The following is a 22,087-nucleotide window of genomic DNA, read 5'->3' as shown; positions in this document are numbered from 1 at the left end:
ATCTGGTGTTTCCCAAGTCCCATGCTTTTTCTACCTACCACAAGGCCTTGTGGGCAAATACAATAAGGGAGGTTCTGGCCCTTTGAATGACTTAAAGATATAGGAAGGATGAGATTGATTGTGGGACAAGTGGCCTAACCACAAGTTCATCTGATCTTCTGAATGTTTCAGCACACACATGGTTATCATTAGACTCATAATTCAGTATTTCAAAGGAGCCATGACCTCATTTTGATGGGTATTCTTACCACTGGCACAGAAGGCAATTGAATTCATGCTGTCTCCTCCTGTCACCATCTATTTTCTCCCATAAATCCTTTTTTTTCCTCTAACTTTTTTTTTTTTTTTGTATCTTTTTATTGACAAAACATATGTATGGGTAATTTTTCAACATTGACCCTTGCAACCACTTCTGTTCTAACTTTTCCCCTCTTTCCCTCCATCCCCTGCCCTAGATGGCAGGTTGTCCCATACATGTTAAACATGTTAAAGTATATGTTACATACAATATATATATATATGCATATATATATATATGCATATATATATATATATACATATTTATACAGTTATCTTGCTGCACAAGAAAAATCGGGTTTAGAAAGAAGGTAAAAATAACCTGTCTCCCATAAATTCTTCTAGGGTGCTGTAAGTTTTTTCTTTTTATACAGTTTGTGGGTACCAAGGCATCAACTAGACAGATGACCAGCTATTATCCTTCCCTCTTAGTATGTGGCTAGCTCCCCTTCTTCTCTAGTTAGATATTTCCTGGATAATGTATATCCCTTAACTAATGCTTACAATGCACTGTGGGTCACCATTTTTTTTATTAATAATTTTTATTATATATATTTTTTATAATATTATCCCTTGTATTCATTTTTCCAAATTATCCCCCCCTCCTTCTATTCCCTCCCCCCGATGACAGGCAATCCCATACATTTTACATGTGTTACAATATAGTCTAGGTACAATACATGTGTGTGAATATCATTTTCTTGTTGCACAATAAACATTAGAATCCGAAGGTACATGCAACCTGGGCAGACAGATATTAGTGCTAACAATTTACATTCCCCTCCCAGTGTTTCTTCTCTGGGTGTAGCTACCTCTGTCCATCATTGATCAACTGGAAGTGAGTTGGATCTTCTTTATGTTGAAGATCTCCACTTCCATCAGAATACATCTTCATACAATATTGTTGTTGAAGTGTACAGTGATCTTCTGGTTCTGCTCATTTCACTCAGCATCAGTTGATTTAAGTCTCTCCAGGCCTCTCTGTATTCCTCCTGCTGGTCATTTCTTACAGAGCAATAATATTCCATAACCTTCATATACCATAATTTACCCAACCATTCTCCAACCGATGGACATCCATTCATCTTCCAATTTCTAGCTACTACAAAAAGAGCTGCCACAAACATTTTGGCACATATATGTCTCTTTCCGCTCTTTAGTATTTCTTTGGGATATAAGCCCAGTAGTAGCGCTGCTGGGTCAAAGGGTATGCACAGTTTGATAACTTTTTGGGCATAATTCCAGATTGCTCTCCAGAATGGCTGTATTCTTTCACAACTCCACCAGCAATGTATTAGTGTCCCAGTTTCCCCACATCCCCTCCAACATTCATCATTATTTGTTCCTGTCATCTTAGCCAATCTGACAGGTGTGTAGTGGTATCTCAGAGTTGTCTTAATTTGCATTTCTCTGATCAATAGTGATTTGGATCACTCTTTCATATGAGTGGATATAGTTTCAATTTCTTCCTCTGAGAATTGTCTGTTCATATCCTTTGACCATTTATCAATTGGAGAATGGTTCGGTTTCTTATAAATTAGGGTCAGTTCTCTATATATTTTGGAAATGAGACCTTTGTCAGAACCTTTGTTTTTAAAAATATTTTCCCAATTTGTTACTTCCCTTCTAATCTTGTTTGCATTAGTATTATTTGTACAGAAACTTTTTAGTTTGATGTAATCAAAATCTTCTATTTTGTGATCAATAATGATCTCTAGTTCTCCTCTGGTCATAAATTCCTTCCTCCTCCACAAGTCTGAGAGGTAGACTATTCTCTGTTCCTCTAATCTATTTATGATCTTATTATTGATGCCTAAGTCATGGACCCATTTTGATCTTGGTATATGGTGTTAAGTGTGGGTCCATATCTAATTTCTGCCATACTAATTTCCAGTTTTCCCAACAGTTTTTTCCGAATAATGAATTTTTGTCCCTAATGTTGGTATCTTTGGGTTTGTCAAAGATTAGATTGCTATAGATGTACCCTTTTTTGTCCTTTGTATCTAATCTGTTCCACTGATCTACCGGTCTATTTCTTAGCCAATACCAAATGGTTTTGGTGACTGCTGCTATATAATATAGCTTTAGATCAGGTACACTTAGACCACCTTTCTCTGAGTTTTTTTTCATTAGTTCCCTTGCAATTCTCGACCTTTTATTCTTCCATATGAATTTTGTTATTTTTTCTAGGTCATTGAAATAGTTTCTTGGGAGTCTGATTGGTATAGCACTAAATAAATAGATTAGTTTGGGGAGTATTGTCATCTTAATTATATTTGCTCGGCCTATCCAAGAACACTGAATGTCTTTCCAATTATTTAAATCTGATTTTATTTTTGTGGCAAGTGTTTTGTAATTTTTCTCATATAATTCCTGACTTTTCTTTGGTAGATGGATTCCCAAATACTTTATACTCTCAACATTTGTTTGGAATGGAATTTCTCTTTGTATCTCTTGCTGTTGCATTTTGTTAGTGATATATAAAAATGCTGAGGATTTATGTGGATTTATTTTGTATCCTGCCACTTTGCTGAAATTTTGAATTATTTCTAGTAGCTTTTTAGCAGAGTCTTTGGGGTTCTCTAAGTATACCATCATGTCATCTGCAAAAAGTGATAGTTTGATTTCCTCATTTCCTACTCTAATTCCTTGAATCTCTTTCTCGGCTCTTATTGCCGAGGCTAGCATTTCTAGTACTATATTGAATAGTAATGGTGATAGTGGGCAACCTTGTTTCACTCCTGATCTTACTGGGAAAGGTTGCAGTTTATTTCTATTGCATATTATGCTTACTGACGGTCTTAAATATATGCTCCTGATTATTCTAAGGAATAGTCCATTTATTCCTATACTCTCAAGCGTTTTTAGTAGGAATGGATGTTGGATTTTGTCAAATGCTTTTTCTGCATCTATTGAGATGATCATATGGTTCTTATTAATTTGATTATTAATATGGTCAATTATATTAACAGTTTTCCTAATATTAAACCAGCCCTGCATTCCTGGAATAAATCCTACTTGATCATAGTGTATTATCCTGGAGATGATTTTCTGAAGTCTTTTTGCTAATATCTTATTTAAGATTTTAGCATCAATATTCATTAAGGAGATTGGTCTATAATTTTCTTTCTCAGTTTTCGATCTACCTGGTTTAGGTATCAGTACCATGTCTGTGTCATAAAAGGAGTTTGGTAGGACTCCTTCATCCCCTATTTTTTCAAATAGTTTATATAGCATTGGGGCTAATTGTTCTTTAAATGTTTGGTAGAATTCACATGTGAATCCATCTGGCCCTGTCACCATTTCAAAAATATAGCAGCTTTCTCAAGATTCACAACCCTTTGACATCACTGGTTAAAAAGATAAGTCTGAGACATTTAGCTGCTGATTATATTCAAAGCACAGTACCATCAACTAGTACCCGCTTCTTAAACTGTGATTTGCAACTCCATGTGGGGTCTTATAATTGAATGCAGAGGTCACTGATTTACTATCAGTAGATGTTTGATTCATATATCTATTTTATGTACCAATATATCCCCAAAATTTCCTGGGTGACAAGGAGTCTAGAGTGGAAAAGTGTTTAATGAGCCCTGAATCTAGCATACTACCTTCTTCCAATTTAGTTCTAGGACCAACTACTGGGGAAGTATAACTAGGGATATGCTAATTTAATGGATTGACAATCCAATATTTGTCATCTTCATCAGTGTTCAATCGTTTTAGTCACGTCTGAGTGTGATCCCATTTTTTTTGGCAGAGATACTGTAACGATTTTGCCTTCTCATTCTCCAAGTCATTTTTCAAATGGGAAAATGAAGCAAACTTGCCTGGGGTCAAATAATTACTAAAAATTCAAATTCAGGTCCTCCTGCCTGCAGGCCAGCACTCTATTTGCTGTGATACCTAGCTGCCCCCAGCATTTGTGACAGGCTGGGCAAATAGGCATTTTTGATTTTCCTGTAGGGATTATTTGATTGATCTTTTTTAAATGGTCATGTTTAAATGACCATTATTACAAGGTTCCATAGGCCTTGTAATATAGAATTTGAGACAACAATCAATCAACAAACATTAATTAAGCATCTCACATGTGCCTTGCACTGTGCTAGACATAGGAAATACAAATATAAACAAGATTTACTCACAAGGAGCATATATAGTTAATTCTAAAAAAATTGAAATGTTACAAACTTACAAAAAACAAGGTTTTAGAGGTCAATTACATCTTTAAAATACTGGGATATCTCTTATTTAAGTTAAACCACTTAAAACCACTTAAACCATCAAATTCTAACATAACCACTGTCTTTGCTCTAGTTGGTTTTTGAACTTTCTTAAAAGTTTCATTAGCTGCTGCTGCTCCATAACTGAAAGGACTGGGTTTGTAATACTAGCCTAAAGATCATCCAGAGAAAGAGGCTTTGATACATACGTGACAAGTTTTGACATAACCCCACAATAAAAATTCAGATAAAAATAGAATAGTTGACCAAGGTAACCTCATCTATCAATCCATCAATCTGTGCAAGAAACTGTTGCACACACAGACAGCATTTCTGTAGTGATAAAATTAAAATTTATCATTCATGGGGCAGCTAGGTGGCACAGTAGATAAAGCACCAGCCCTGAAGTCAGGAGGACCTGAGTTCAAATTTGACCTCAGACACTTAACACTTCCTGGCTGTGTGACCCTGAGAAAGTCACTTAACCCCAATTGCCTCAGGGGAAAAAAAAGAGAAGATTTGTCATTCATAATTAACAGAACTTAATGCTGTAAAAGACATTTAAATGAATTTCCAAATAATTTTTGAATAAGTTTATAGTAATTATACTTCTGAAATTTTAAAAGCTGAAAACTGCACTAAGAATTTGGGGCATCTTGTATTAAAATGGAAATAACCACAGGACCATATCTAAGTATATATAGAAAATATAAGGTAATATTCACAAATGGGGACATCTAGAAACACTGACCATTTATATTTAATTCCTTTCTCACTTGGATTCTGCTTGGGACATCCTCCATGATGGTGCCATGTTTGTCAAGCATCCAGCTATTTTATACCTCGTTTGATACTAACATCAGAAATATGAAAAAAAAAGATATTTCTGTAGTTACACTTATTAAAGATTTTTTGTATAATCTTAACATAGACATTTCAGAGCAGAGCTTTTTTTTTTAAGATTGTCTTTTTACTTTACCATTCAAAGGCTTTTTTTTTTTGAATCAATGGATAATAATAATAATTGGAATATATGTAATGCCATGAGTATGCAAAACATTGTATAAATAATATCTTGTGTGGTTAGTATCCCCATTTGATACATGAGAAAACTAAGGTTAAAAGATGGTAAATAGTGTCCCGAGAGTCGTGCAGCTAGTAAATATATAAAGTAGGATTTCTTATTCTTCTTGATTTCTTATTCAAGAATCAAATCATGATATAGCCAACAAATAATGAACTCATTCTATTCTTTTTAGTTATATAACTGAAGATGGGGACTTCTTTGTGATGATAATAATGATCATTATTAATAATGACTGACAGTTAATGTTTGGAAATCATTTAAAATACAGTATCTCTTTTAAGCCTCACAATAGTCCTAGGAAGTAGGCAATGTAGATGCTTTTTATTTCCATTTAACAGATGGAAAAAAATGATAGAAAAATAATTTGTGGAAAAGACTAACAGTTCCCTTCCTATGTTTGTTTATCAATGATATCCTCAATATATGTAGATCATTCTCATATTTATAAAATTTATAAAAACTGAAAAAGTATGAATATGAGTCAGTCATGATATAGTAACTCAGCTGCCTTTGGGGATGGAAATATTGTGCATGGTTTTCCCCCATTCTTTTCTTCTATTTCTGAAACTATCTTATAAAGTAATCTTAAAATATTTTCAAGTTGTTTTGCCTCCAATAATTCCCTTCTTTTTTTCTTGAAGTTTTTTACTTTCATATGCAAGAATCATTTTTCAACATTGACCCTTGTAAAACGTTGTGTTCCAATTTCCCCCCTCCCCCATCCTCTCCTCTAGATGGCAAGTAATCCAATATATGTTAAACATGGTAAAAATATATATAACTCCCTTCTTAAGCACCATATCTCTACTTCCTCATATAGGAAGCAGGGACTGAAGTGTTAAGAGTCCAAACATGGTGGTAACTCTGTCATCAATGATAAAAATATATTATTACATTAATAATAATGATTAACTTCATAATTAATAATTATTAATCCCCATAATAATAATAACTACTATTTTATATAGTGCTTACTATATTCCAGGCACTGTGCCTAGTTCTTTACAATTATCTCATTTGATCTTTGCAACAGTAAGATATAAGTGTTATTATCCCCGTTTTAGAAATGGGGAAATTGAGGCAAACTTGCCCAAAGTCACAAAGCTAGTAGGTATCCAAAGTCAAATTTAAATTCAGGTCTTCCAGCCACTCTATCCACTAATAGCCACTGCTCTATCATAATAATTTAGGTTTCTTCTCTGGTACAAAAGGATGGTCAAAAAATTTTATGTGGACTTTCCAGAATACGGGGGCACCACAACTCTAACCCCTAGAATGTGGAAGGGATAATTTTTTAAAGTACTTATTGTGATAAGCCATTCAACAAGTTCTTACTGGAGTCAGGAAAATCTGGATTCCAATCCAGCCTCAGACACTTACTAGCAGTATTAATCCAGACAAGTCACATATCTTCTCTCAACTTCAGCAGGGATACATATAGCATTTGTAATTTAAATGTGTTGTTACTGTTTTCAGTTGTGTCTGAGTCTTCGTGATTACAAAATGACTTCTCTTTAATCTGATTTTTCAGTTACCTTTTACTTTCTGTTCTAGTCAGGTTAATGCACTTACTGTATCCATCTCCTATAAAACACTCTTTGTTCATGCGGTTTCTTGATTCTCCCCTATTTTTTCCTCTTACCTAAATCCTACACATCTTTCAAGGCCCAGCTTTCCCCTGAAACTTTCCCTGACTATCCCAATCCATATGTAATTCTTCCTAATCTTCTTCAGTAATGGTCTGTCTGATACCATTTAGCACAGTATTATGTTAAAATTGTTTCATGTCTGTTGGTGGAGTTGTGAACTCATGCAACCATTCTTGAGAGCAATTTGGAATTATGCCCAAAGGGCTATACAACTGTTCATACCCTTTGACCCAGTAGTATTTCTACTGGGCTTGTATCCCAAAGAAATCTTAAAGGAGGGGACCCACATGTAAAAAAATGTTTGTGGCAGCCCTTTTTGTAGTGGCTAGAAATTGGAAATTGAATGGATACCCATCAGTTGGAGAATGGCTGAATAAATTGTGGTATATGAATGTTATGGAATATTATTGTACTGTAAGAAATGACCAGCAGGATGATTTCAGAAATCCCTGGAGAGACTTACATGAACTGATGCTGAGTGAAATGAGCAGAACCTAGGGAACATTGTACACAGTAACCGCAAAATTATGTGATGATCAATTCTGATGGATATGAATCTTTCCAACAATGAGATTATTCAAACTAGTTCCAGTGGATTTGTGATAAAGAGAGCCATCTACACCCAGAGAGAAGACTGTGGGAACTGAGTGTGAATCACAACATAGTATTTAACTGTTATTTGCTTATATTTTTTTCTCATTTTTTCCCCCTTTTGGTCTGATTTTTTTTTTTCTGCAGCATGATAATTGTGAAGATATGTATAGAAGAATTGCACATATTTGACATTTAAAAAATTATTTCATGTCATGCTTTATTTACTGAATTTAACATAAACTGAGGGCAGGGTTTGTGCCCTATACTTCTCTAAATTTTCTTCCAAAATTTATATGCATCTAGGGCCATAGTTGGTGTTCAAGAAATATCTTTTAGATTTGTCGATGTAAAAACCTCTGGTTGTTTGTGTCCATCTTTTCTCCCTACCTGATTTGTAAATACTTTGAGGGCAAGAATTTATAGCAATGTCGAATAAGACTGATGATTGGGAAAAACTGACTCTTTTTTTTTTAAGAGTCTCCTGATTTAGACCATCATGATCTGCTTATTTAAGAGAAGCTGGCCAACCAAACTGTGCATACCCTTTGATCTAGTGTTATTACCAAAGAGATCCTTAAAAAAAAAAAAGACATATATGTGAAAATATTTATAGCAGCTCTTTATGTGGTACCAATTGGGGAATGGCTGAACAAGTTGTGGTATGTGAATACAATGTGGTACTATTGTGCTATAAGAAATGATTAGACAGATTTCAGAAAAACCTGGAAAGATTTATATCAACTGATACTGAATGAATAAAGAGAACCAGGAGAACATTGTACATAGTAACAGCAACATTATGAGGATGATCAATTTTTATAGATTTTGTTCTCAGCAATACAATGATCCAAGACAAATCCAAAAGACTTATGATAAACATATCCACATATCCACAATATCCACATTCAGAGAAAGAACTATGAAGTCCAAATGCAAATCAAAGTATATTATTGTCATCTTTTTTTTTGCTGCTTTTTGGGTGGGTGGGTGGGGAGAGGGGATTTAGGGCTTTTCCCTTTATTTTCTTTCTTTTTTTCACAGCATGACTAGTATGAAAATGTTTACATAATTGCATATGTTTAACCTATGGCAGATTGCTTGCCATGTTGGGGAGGAAAGAAGGGCAGAAGGAAGGGAGAAAAATGTTGAACTCAAAATTTTAGAAAAAAAATTAGTATTATGGGGCAACTAAATAGTATAGTGGATAGAGCTCTAAAGTCAGGGGGACCTGAGTTCAAATCCAGCCTCAGACACTTACACGCTTACTGTGTGACCCAGGTCAAATCACTTAACCCCAATTGCCTTGCCCCCCCAAAAAAAAAGAAAAAGAAAAAAAATATTGAAAACTATCTTTACATGCAATTGGAAAAAATTAAATATTACTTTTTTTTTTTAAAAGGAGCCAGCCCTAAGAAAGTTGGAATACTTTGCTCTGAAACTGCTGTACAGTCAAGACAATATAATAATTTGTTGCAAAAATTTAATAATAAAGTATATTTACAGATTTCTGAGGAAGAACCAAATGAAAAGCCCCAATAAGCCATCAGCTGGGAAAGTGGTAATAAATGATCCTCAGGTCCACAATATGACCTAAAAGGAAAGAGTCCCCACATCATTTAAAAGCTCCTATCTGAGAAAAAAAGGCTTATAGGAGAGGGGAGATCCTGCAAGTGAGCAGGGAGTGAGACAAGAGTTTTTCAGCTTCTCAAAGGGGAAAGAAGAAGAGTGAGATATTATATATAGTTTCTAAAGCACCAGTTAAAGGAGAGGACAATCTGTAGACACAATAAGCCAGATAAAAACTTGTTTTGGATGTTTAGAAAGTCCTGAGCAAGGTTTTTGAGTCTGTAGCTTCAGCTCAAGGAGCTGATAAAGGGTGGTTCTATGGTTTCTGGCAGCTCTAGGCATCTCCAAATCACAAAGATCACTGGTATCTCAAGGAGCTCTGAGCCTCAGAAATCCTTCTAATTAACTGATTATTGTTTGACTCCACTGGTCTGCTCCCCTGTGAAGAAGGGATGTTCCAAGACATAGTATGGTCATCACAGAGCCAATGTTCACAAAAGCAAAGGAAGTCATAGCTATGGGATAATCAAAGGTCTACATTCAGACACTTTAATTTGAGAAATATGAGAAAATGGTTAGTAATCAGCTAGTTGAGCTAACTCATTTTACAAAGGAGGAAAATGAGTAGTAACTTATTATAACAGCAAGTAACTTATTCCAACTTGCTAGGATCAGACTTCAGGTTTCCTAACAGCATTTGTATATGTTGTTATTGTTCAGTCATGTCTGAGATTTCTAAATGACTTCTCTTTAATCTGATTTCTTACAACTACCTTGATGGGTATTCTTTCCACTACATCTTGCGTCTTTGTGATGTGTTATTATCTTCTTCATCTGTCCAAGTCATATCTCCCCAGCCAGACTGACTTAGAACAGGGACATGTCTGAGAAGTCCTGCTATCCCCTAAGTCTAGAGAACATAGCTTTACACAGAAAGGTGATTGGTAAATCTGTGTGATTAATTAACTAGTGAGCTTTAGGAATAGAGCCTGGAAGATGCTCTTCAGACTAGACCTGCCTAGGCCAGCCAAGGGTTCCTCTTGGCTGATCTCTTCCTTACTTAGCACTGCCCAAAGTACAGAATGATTCAATTCTTTTAGAAAGGAGATTCGCGCTTTCAGTTCTAATTACATCGTGGCCTAGTTTACATCAAAAGGTCGTCCCAGATTGCTTCAGGGAAAGCCTGTCTTTACAGTTTAGTCTCTCTTTTAACACTGTGGTTTTTGGCTGACTTCTTTTCAAGGAGGATACATGTACCTGCACCTAAACCTAAATTACGTGTCTTTCTATGGAGGCACTCCCCTGGGGTATCTTCCAGAGTCACTCTGATGTAGCTCGACACATGGCAAGACCAATCATTGTCTAATGTTTAGAGAATCTCAGGTTTGAGCTCTAATAGGGAGGGATCTCAGAAAGGCTTGTGTCCTTAGATGACAAGAGAAGACAAACTGAAACATTGTCCAAGAAAAAAGAAAGGCATTGAAGGGGATGGGATAAAAAGTTTCCATTCAGTTCTGGGTTTTCTTACATGAGATGCTCGTAAGGGCTTATAAGGGCAGCAAAGTAGAATCTCATTTACACTCTACACAGGGACTCAGGGACTGAGGGAGGGGGTGAGAAAGGGAGGGGAAGGTTAGAGAGTATTTGGAGGGGCAGGAAATGCCTGGCCAGGGAGTGGGGAGACAAGCACAGTGTCCAAGGGACAATTAGAATGGTTTGGATAGATCAATAACAGGGAATGTAGACAGACAGCAGGGATTTGTACTGTTCAGAATATAGCACAAAAGCCAGGGTTGTTTTTGCTGTTGACAGAGATGCATAATAAAGAAAGCAATGTGGGACAGGAAGGTGGATGATGATGACCTTGTCCTCTTACTCCCTCCTTGTGTTTCCTCAAAGGAGACACTCCATCTCTCAGCTCTCCCATGACTGGAATGTTCTCCCTCTTCACCTCTGCTACCCGGCTTCCTTCACCTCTCAGCTAAAATCACACCTTCTACAGGGAGCCTTTCCCAACTCCTCTTAATTCTAATGTCTTCCCTCTATTATCTCTAATTTATCCCAGATGTAGCTTGTTTGTACTAGTTACTTGCATGTCATCTCCTCTACTAGATTATATGTTCCTTCAGGACAGGGATTGTCTCTTGCTTTTCTTGGTGCCCCTGAATGACTGGATCATAGTAGGTGCTTAAGTGTTTACAGACTGACCCACTTAAGGCTTATAGATTGAATAACAGCTCAGATTCATTTGCACTCCAATCTTGAGGAGATCTTGAAAGCAAAGTGATTGAGCTTTCTAATCCTAACCCCATGGTCCGATGGGGTTCATTTGGTAGAGTCACTTGAAAAGATTTTGGGAGAGCACAGAATCTCCTTAAGTAGTCAAATAGTGGTAAATGGACTTTTTTTTATTCCTCTCCAACCTTTTCTAAATCTAAGTCAGTTAGGAACTTGGAGAAAAGACTTTGAACTTGCTAGCCAGAGGAAGTAAGTTTCAAAAGATAGACTAAATGCTTTTAATCTCTTCTAGGCTGACTGGCTAACCTGTTTTCCAAAAGAGCCAACCCCTTGAAACTAGATTTAGGAGATGAGAGCTATCTTTCTATTTGAAAAGTTACTTTTCTCTAGCTAGGTGGCACAGTAGCTAGAACACCCATTTACTAGCTGTGTAACTCTGGGCAACCATCTTTGCCTTGATTTATTTGTAAAATTAGTTGGAGAAGGAAAAGGCAAAAACCACTGTAGTATCTTTACTAAGAAAACTCCAATTTCCAGAAAGGAACAGAACCAGCAGAGATCTGTATGACTTCAGAAGTAGGATAGATAATAAGCATTTATTAAGTACCTATTATGTGCCAGACACTTTGCTGAGTGCTCACAACAACCATAGGAGGTAGTTGCTCTTATCATCTCCATTTTATAGATGAGGAAATTGAGGCAAATGGGTTAAATAACTTGACTAAGGTCACACAGCTAGAAAGTGTCAGAGTTAGGTATGACTCCAAGTCCTGGATTCTACCCATAGTACCATCCAGCTGCCTCTCCACTTATGTGTCTTGACCACATATTCAATATATATGCCCTCCATGTTTATTCTTCCCATGGATGGAATAATTGAAAGAAAATTCATTATCCTTCCCAGTACTATAGTAATAGTCAAAAGTTTCTTTTCGTCCAAGAACTACTGCTATCAATTAGCCTGATAATTCCCTAGGTATTTCCCCCTAGCCCCAATCCCCAAACCTTAACCTACACAGCCAATCCAAGTTCTTCATCCCAAATTCACCAATGTCTAATCCTGCTAGAATGACCCATAGAACAGTCCTCCAAAAATCCATTGGCTTTTACCAGTTTAGAAACCCTATCACATGAGAAGACCCAGTTGAAATGATTGGTTCCATCCTTCCTGACTGCCCCATTGTACTGTATTCCCATTCAGTAAAGCTTGCTTTCTTTATTCTCTTCTAGTTCCCAATTTGTGCTGTTTTCTGTTTTGTAGTGCTCTGACCTGTCCAACTGTGCCCCAAAATTCCAAAACTCTCTCAAACTGTTATATTAAGACAATGTCCCAAGTATAAGGGGAGTTCTAGTGCTACTTTGCTATTTTATTTAAAGCCTTTTCCTTGCAACTAATTATATTCTCTGGCTAACTAATAAAAAAGTAAATATATCTGTGGGGGCTCATTAGTTATGTTTTTGAATGAATTGGATCCCATAAAATGCTTTGAAATTAGAGTAGCTTCTCAGGGGGGGCTATGTATAAAGGGGTGCTCCAAGTGCTCAAGAAATATTTTACAGAATACAAGGGACCAAATTTGCTAAACTTTCCCTGATCTTCTAGTCTGGAACCTTCACTTTCTCACTTTAGTTTTTCATCACTCTAATGAACTTATTATGTAATATTGTGTACTATAGTTATTTCTGCTTGTATCCTATCTCCCATTAGACTGAAAGCTCCATGAGAGCCTAGCATAGTGCTTTGTGCATAATAGAAACTGTTGACTGAGTGACTGACCTCTGACTGGTGTCCCTTTTCTTCTTCCCCATTCCTTCTCCCCAACTTTGACCTCTAATAACTTTGCCCTCTCAGCTTCACTAGTTCTATACTTCTAGCTGCTGTGCAACCCTCAACATGGCTCAGAGCACAAATTTCTACGCCTTTCAATGATATCTTATGGTTCCGTCCCTAGGTTCTCCCTCTGGGCCAAGCATTAGGGCAGATTTCCCTGCCTTCCCTGAGAACCTTGTTAATATCATAAACATTTAAATCTGGAAAAAAATCTCAGAAGTTATCTCTATCAACCTATAGCTGCATCATGAATGCTTTCTATATGCCTGATAAGTAGATTCTAACCCCTTCTTAAAGACCTTCAGTAATGGAGAGGTCTTTGCCTCCTAAGCGAGTCTGTTCCACTTTAGAATGGATCCAATTGTTAGAAAATCTTTGCTTATATAGAGCAGAAGTTTGATTCTAAGTTTGATTCTCCATCCATTACACCTAATTCTGCTCTCTAGGACCAAGAACAAGCCAATCCCTTTTCCACAATCCTTAATTCACATGACAATCTTTCTCATATTCCAAGTCAGTTCAATTTGAAAAGCATTTATGTAATACCTACTCTGTGCAAGGCACAGAAATATTATGCTATATAGCCTCCCCTATAAGCTTCCAGGTGTAATAAGATAATTTCCTAGGGAAAGAGAGACTTCTATCCTGGATGCATGAAATTTGAGTCAGGAGGAGATGGGATCTGGTAGCAGCACAAAGTTTCGAGGTACTGAGAAATATGAGACTAGATTGCGCTGGAGGTAGACGGAACTCAGAAACCAGAAAGAGAGGAGTCCTGCCAATAACGTGAAGAAAAAATCCAATATTTTGTGTCTGTGTCCCCTAGTGCAGAGAATTACACATCATAAATCTCTGGAAGCTTTTCAGTGTGGCTACAATTCTAAGAAAGGGGCATATGAGAAATTTAGAGATACATGCAGAGAGACTTTTATAAACTGATCCAGCATGAATTAAGCAGAACCAGAGGGAAAATGTCACATGATCTCCAATAATATAAATAAAAAGAATACTAAAAATAAAGGCTTCTCTAATAACGGCTAATCCTAGCTAAGAGAAGAGAGAAGGAAATGTTCTACCACCCTTTCTTCTGAGAGATACGAAGATCATGACATCAGAAAAGTGATGTCTTTTCATATAAGTGAATTGGATTTAAATGAGGGAGGGCTCTCACTTTCTCCTCCAGAACCACTTGGGTCCAATGGCCAGATATAGATCAGGATGATTGGAGATAGCCTTGGACACATGTTAAGACCTTAACTTTTTTAACTATGGTCTTTAATGATCAGTTTGACTGATCAGTGATTGAGGCTAAGTAAGAAATAAAGCAGAGAATGACCTCTTTTACATAGTCAAAATAATAATAATAATAATCGGGAGAGGAAGGAAAGAGGAAAGCCTTCAGGAATTCTAGCTAAAATAGCAATTGCTATACTAATATTATGGTTTTTTTGTTTTGTTTTGCTGAGGCAATTAAATGACTTGTCCAGAGTCACAGGTCCTCCTGACTTTAGGGCAGGTGCTCTATCCACTGAGCTACCTAGCTGCCCTCATATGCTGTTTTGATGAACTGTTTTCCTTTATTATAAGGGTAAGTTTCACTATGGGAATGGGGAGGGAAAAGTGCAAGTGTATAATGTCAAAATGATTCTGATGTAAAAACAAAAGGCATCTTTAAAGACAAAGATAAAATAGTCTCTTCCCTCAAAGAACTGACATTGGCAGGGAGATGTATAGGGTTGGGGGGAGAGGGAAGGGGAATACAACACTTAAGTAGAGAAGTATAATGCACATTAATTTGAGGAGAGAGTATTAGGTGTTTGAAAGCATCTATCATTCCATGCCCTCTTTTCCCCCCGTGTCCTGGCTTCCTCTTGGACATGCTCTCCAGTATACTCCTCATTCTCACCACCATGGGAGACAGCACGATGTATTGTAGAGAGTAGTTCTGTCACATGCTATTTCAGTCATCTTCGGCAAGTTTTTTAACTTCTGAACCTCCATTTCCTTACCTGTGAAAGAAGAGAATTGAAACAGATGAGCTCTAAGCTGCTTCCCAGCTCTAAATCAATTATTCTCATGAGCCTCTCAACCCTCTCCTGCATCTCAACGTTCTTCTAAAATGTAGCCCCCAGAACTGAACGTACAACTCCAGACGTACTCTGGTCCGGGGAGTATGTAGTGGGAACATCACCTCCTTCTTTCTATAATCGTAGACTCATATTGCTCGTTGTCCGAAGCACTCGGCACTTCTGGGGGCAGCATTCTCCTTGTATTTGGTTGTGTCACCCTCATAAGCCTTAGATTATTGCTGCTCTTAGTTTGGAACCTCTGAACTTCCAAAATCTGGGTTTTTTTGGTACAGATAAACTTGCATTACCCTTCAGCCCCTTCCTAGCTGTCTAGACCCCATTCTCCCTATTGGTTTTTTGGATAAACCCTTCCTCCCATCCAAGTCTCGTGTACTAAGATCTGATTTGAATTGAGTAGTACTTTGGGGGGACCACAGGGAATCCTTTCCTTTCCTACAAGCTAGGCAAAGGAAAGAAATCAAGTCGCTTCTCCCATCAGGAAACCCATAATCGGAAATGCCATCCTCCCAGCCCAGCCCAGCCTGAGCCTAAGTTTTCTAAAGGGCAGAGAGGTGAGAGAAGGAATTTTGTAGGCTACTTTGAATAAAATAGAGAGGAACACATGGGATACTCGTGTACACACCTGCATAAAAATACACAAATATTTCTGCACGAGGTCCATGTGTTCGTATGCAAGCATCTGCAGACAGGACTGTGTGCACACATTCTAGCAATTTCCCTAACAGAAGGGAAAGATAAAAACAGAATTTTTTCCGTGTCTGTGTTGAGTGGGGATGGGGGGAAGGCAGGGTGGCAAAACGGAGATAAGAGATGGGAATATGAAATTGCAGGCCTGGAAGTCAGCGCAGGATTTATGTCTTGTAATGGGAGAGATCCTTTTATAATAAACTAGACAGAAACAACAACAACAATAACAAAAAAAACAACAACCTAGAGTTAGACTGTTAGAAGCTGGAAGCAATTTTGGAGCTCATGGAGTCCAATCCCCTTCTTTCGCTGAGGCGGGAATGCAGGAAGCAGGCCTGCGGCAGAGCTTGGGCAGGATGGGGGGGTGGGACTTTTCCAGTCTCCACCAGGACCTCCTTGCAGTCTCCCATCCTTGTACCCCGATCCAACTGTTAGGGATTGAAACACGGAGTTCTTTCTTTGTTTTCCTCAGAATAAAATACAGACGTTACAGGTTATTCCAGATTCTGAGCAAACAAAACTCAGCACAGACTAGAGGGGGCCTCAGGTCCATGAGTGAAAGGCACACCTGCAAGAGGGCGGCTCTCTCTAAAAAGAAAGGCTGAACAGCTGTTGGTGAAAGGTGACAGTTCAAGCCACAAAACCCTGGGGTGCCCAGCTGTGGGGGACAAAAGGAGGGCGTGGGTGGGAAGGAAGCCTCCAGTATGTATCTCTGGTCATTGGAACTGGGCTTGGGTACACACCTCCCGTTCTTTCTTTGGTTTGTGCTTTAAAAAAAAAGAAAAATCCAAATCTTTTCCAGATTGAGGTGGAGTAAGTTGGAGTGGGGAAGAGAGAAAAAGAGAAAGGGGGGGAAGAAAGGAGGGAGAGAGGGAGAGAGAGTGAGAGACAGAGAGAGAGAGAGAGAGAGAGAGAGAGAGAGAGAGAGAGAGAGAGAGAGAGAGAGAGAGAGAGAGAGACAAAGACAAGAGACAGAGAGACAGAGACAGAGAGGGAGGGAGAGACAGAGAGAGAGACAAGAGACAGAGAGAGACAGAGACAGAGAGACAGAGACAGAGAGAGAGAGGAGGAGGAGGGAGAGACAGAGAGAGACAGAGGGAGAGACAGAGAGACAGAGACAGAGAGATACAGAGAGACAGAGAGAGAGACAAACACAGACAGAGAGACAGAGAGGGAGGGAGAGACAGAGAGAGAGACAAGAGACAGAGAGAGAGAGACAGAGACAGAGAGAGACAAGAGACAGAGAGAGAGAGACAGAGACAAGAGACAGACAGAGAGACAGAGACAGAGAGACAGAGAGAGGAAGGAGGGAGAGACAGAGAGACACAGAGAGACAGAGAGAGAGAGAGACAGAGAGAGACAGAGAGAGAGATACAGAGAGACAGAGACAGACAGAGAGACAGAGACAGAGACAGAGCGAGAGAGGAAGGAGGGAGAGAGAGAGAGAGAGACAGAGACAGAGAGAGAGACAAAGAGAGACAGAGAGGGAAGGAGAGACAGAGGGAGAGACAAGAGACAGAGAGAGAGACAGAGACAGAGAGAAAGACAAGAGACAGAGAGAGAGAGACAGAGAGAGAGAGCCAAGAGACAGAGAGAGACAGAGACAGAGAGACAAGAGACAGAGAGAGAGACAGAGAAAGACAGAGAGAGAGAGACAGAGACAGAGAGACACAGAGAGAGAGGGAGAGACAAGAGACAGAGAGACAGAGACAGAGAGACAGAGAGAGACAAAGAGAAACAGGGAGTGTGAGAAACAGAAAAACACAGAGACAAGAGACAGAGAGAGGGAAGGGGGGAGGGGAGAGAGGGACAGGCTTCTCTTTGTTGTGAAAGGAGCTTCTTTACAGATTGATATTCCCATAATGCTTTGGGATCAAGGAGCTGTGTTTCTGGAAAGGTCGGTCTGAACTACATATCCCATGGTTCTTTGGGATCCAAGAGACTCACTGGGAGAAGGCCTCGAGAGGGTGGAGAAATGACAATGTTTAAAAAATAAAATAAAATAACGGACGGCAGGCCTGCAGAAGGGAGATGGGAAAGAAAACTCTGAGAGAGGGGTCTCTTCCGTTCCTCTCCCCGCACCAGAGATGGGACATTTACCCGCGGCAGCGGGATCCAGGTTGCAGTTGGAGAGAGCTGAGCGGCGGGCCGGGGGGGGGGGGGGGGGGGGGGGGGGGGGGGTCCGCAGAGGCCGCTGGGCGGAGCTGCCAAAATTTCCTCCAATGACCATCGAGCCAGGCTGGGCGGCCCCCACCCCCAGAGCTGCGGCCACAAACCCAGCTCCGAAAACAGTGGAGAACCACGTTTCTATGCAGTATGTTAAGGTTTCCAAACGATTTTCCTCACAATAATGCGAAGAACCGCGTGGCGCCCTCATTCTGGGATGAGAAACGGACGTTAGGCGATGTTAAGTACGCCCCAAAGGCCGCAAGGCTCGCCAACGGCAGGCCTCGGAGCTTCGGTCTCGGACCGGCGCCCTTAGCTGCAGCCTGAGGCCCCGCCCCACCTCGCTCAACCCCACCCCCCCCCCCCCCGCCCCAGCCCCCTCTGCCCACCGAGGCCGGCGCGATTCCCGAACCCGGCCTGGAGCTCCCTGTCAGAGGGTGTTTGATCGCGGGGCGGGTTTGCAGAGGACGGTGAACTTTGCCCTTTGATCCCCAGTAGGACTGACTGGGAAGCCCCGAGGGGATCCGGAGGGGAACTAAGAAATAGCGCCGCCCCCTACACGCGGTAACCTGGGGGCCCATCTTTGCCAGCAGCGCAGAGAACACGTGGGGCTCTGGGGGAAACGAAGAAATGAGAAATAGGGGCCGGTCCCGCTCCCGGGTGGGCCAGCTCGCGCCTGCGCTTTGAGTGTCACCAGACAGTGACCACCCGGGAGGCGGGAAGCGGCGCGGCCCTCCCGGCCGTGGGGGCGCATCCTCCCTCCCCCTGAAGCCCGGATAAAGCGCAGGCTAGAACTGGGGCTAATGCTTCAGTAGGACCAGAAACAGCGCCTTCTCTCTGCCCAAATCACTCTGTATATCCAGTCCTCTTCTCCTGCTCCCGAGGTTTATTCCCCACCTATGTTCGGTTGTTTCCCGAACTGCCTGACTCCTGGTGGCCCCGTTTGGAGTTTTCTCGGCTGAGATATGGGAATGGTTTGCCCTTTCCTGCTCCAGCCCATTTTACAGATGAGGAAACTGAGGCAGAGGTAAATAACTTGCTCAGGGCCATACCCCTAATGTCTAAAGTCAGATTCGAACTCCGGGTCTCGTCCTCCATTCAGTGCACCACTTAATTTGTTGAAGATTCTGTAAGTATGTGCAACAAATGTTGAGAATGAATTCTCAATGTATATGCAAGCATGCACAACTACAGTATATTTATTAATTCTCTCTATATAATTCTATAATATAATCATGTATAATTCTATAGAGCGCCAGCCCTGGAGTCAGGAGGACCTGAGATCAAATCTGGTCTCAGACACTTAACACTTCCTAGCTGTGTGACCCTGGGCAAGTCACTTAACCCCAGCCTCAGGGAAAAAAAGAAATAAAAGAAAAACCACTGAGAGGGGCCGCTAGGTGGCGCAGTGGATAGAGCACCAGCCCTGAATTCAGGAGGACCCGAGTGGCCTCAGACACTTAACACTTCCTAGCTGTGTGACCCTGGGCAAGTCACTTAACCCCAGCCTCAGAAAAAAAATAATTCTACAACATTCTCAACAAGCATTAAGTATAAGTTTCCTCTCCCTGGGTGTGTATATATATGAGCACTAGAAAATGGAGATAAGGGTGGAGGGAAAAGCCAGCCCGAGGGAGTCCCTGCCCTGAGGCATTCCCTTGTTACTTCTGCTCTCACGAATCAAGGCCACTGCCCAGTCACACGTCCTGGGTGGCAGGTACTATGCTAAATGGGGACACAAAGAATTGTCAGTTCTTGGAAAAATAAAATGCTATTTAAAAAAAGAGAATCACAGTTTAGGGATGACTTGGATTTACGGGGAGCTGATAAGACCACTGAGTGACATGATATAGAGGGAGAACAGAAGCGGGACACTCGTGGTTAGTAGGCAGGATCTGGGTAACGAGCCAGAAAAGGAGACTGAGAAATGATTAGGGAAGTGAGGAGGACCTGGAGGGAATGGTGTACTGAAACGCAGCAGAGACTATCCAGGAGAAACTAGTGAGCAAACTGAGACGAGCCTCCTTCCTTCCCGCCAACTCTCCTAGCAAGATCAGCCCCTCTCTGGGTTTAGAAATCCAGAAAACCCCCGCCCAATTCTGAGGAATTTGGGGGAGTCAGATTAAATTGGAAGGTGAGTCAAACCTCACCCCAGCCACTATATCTAGTGAGCCCCCTTCATCCAGGCTACCACTTCTTGTTGGTGTTTGTTGTACCCACCACTGACCCCCAGACCGTGCAGGGAAAATGAATTATTTTTGTATTGGGGCCTTTTTGGCAATCCCCCAAAGCCTACAGACCATTCCTCAAAAAAAAATTTTAAATGCATAAAATAAAATACAGAGGATTACAAAAGAAGTCAAAGGTTAGTAAGAACAAAAATGTAATTTTTTTCCCACCACATTCTGAAATGTATCCACAGTCTGTGAATCCCAGATGAAGAACAGCTGCAAGCTCTCTGAAATAAGGGACTGCTTCATTTTTCTATCTGTGTCCTCAGTGCCCAGGGCAGTACCTAGCACGTGGTTGGCACTTTAATAAATGTTTTCCTCTCAAACTTCCTTCTTTGTAAAGTTAGGAATCTGAATTAAGGTCCTATCCAGCTCTTAAAATCCATCGCACCTATTCATTGAGCACCCACAGAATGTAAAACCTAGGACTCCCATTAAAGGGGGAAGGACTTCCCTACCCACCGGCTGGGATGAAGACCGCGGCTCCTCCCACCCCATGCCTCTTTTTGGCCTGCTCTTTGGAACAGTCTGTGGGAAAATCAAAAACATTGTCAGATGGATTTGCTTGGGACACTGGCCAGCTCCTGAGTCATTGCCCGCTTCCTGCCAGCATGGGGGTGCTCTGATACCGCGCAGACAGCATAGTTGGGAGCAGTGACCCAGCGCCCTATTATTGTCTTTCAGGGGTCTCCCTTCTCAACAAAGGGAGAACTGAACTTTGTCTCAGATCACTTGTTACCCCAAGATTTCTCTGTAGAACTCTGTCCTTCATCTTTCAATCTCTCTCTCTCTCTCTCTCTCTCTCTCTCTCTCTCTCTCTCTCTCTCTCTCTCTCTCTCTCTCTCTCTCTCTCTCTCTGTCTCTTTCCTCTCTCTGTCTCTGTGTCTGTCTGTCTATCTCTCTATGTCTATGTCTCTCTCTGTTTCTTTTCTCTCTGTCTCCTCTGTCTCTGTCTCTATCTCTCTCTGTGTCTCCTCCCTCCTTTTTTCCTTTCTGTCAGTCTCTCTGATGAGGGAAAGGAAAGGGGGAACCCCATTTCTCGGTGTATAGATAATAAGATAATCCCATGAGGCGCAGTGTCCCCTGTGAATGAATTTACAGGCCCGAAAACCTAGATTGATAAAAGGTTTTTTGTAGACATTTGGAAGTAAGGCTCAGTTAGAAAGACGCCAGAGCCAGAGGTGGCCGCTGGGCAGGCAGGAACCCCTACATGGCTGGAAAGATACCATGTGTTGGGGGGGAGGGCTCCTGCAATGAGGGCTCCGGCTTGGCTCTTTTATACCCAAAAGATTGTGGGCGATTCCAAGTTCTTGGTGGGCTTTTCAGAAAAGGAAGAAACTATTTGTGGGGGGCTGAGAGAACCCAAGCCAGCTCAGATCCGGTGGGGGCTGGGGGGTTGGGAAATCAGAAAGGAATCTTAAAAGG

At 40.5% G+C, this 22,087-nt stretch overlaps 1 long non-coding RNA gene across 1 annotated transcript; it reads right to left on the bottom strand.

The window, feature by feature from the left end:
* Window positions 1-8,460: 8,460 nt before the first annotated feature.
* On the bottom strand, window positions 8,461-18,422 carry LOC141550505 (uncharacterized). Its single transcript, XR_012484612.1, has 3 exons — window positions 18,366-18,422; window positions 16,509-16,693; window positions 8,461-15,497 (listed from the first exon to the last, which is right to left on the bottom strand). It is a non-coding gene; the product is annotated as an uncharacterized LOC141550505 (long non-coding RNA).
* Between the last annotated feature and the right edge of the window lie 3,665 nt (window positions 18,423-22,087).

Source organism: Sminthopsis crassicaudata, chromosome 1 (assembly GCF_048593235.1).
Source record: "Sminthopsis crassicaudata isolate SCR6 chromosome 1, ASM4859323v1, whole genome shotgun sequence".
Classification (NCBI taxonomy): domain Eukaryota; kingdom Metazoa; phylum Chordata; class Mammalia; order Dasyuromorphia; family Dasyuridae; genus Sminthopsis; species Sminthopsis crassicaudata.
This window is presented reverse-complemented; position numbering and strand designations above follow the sequence as displayed.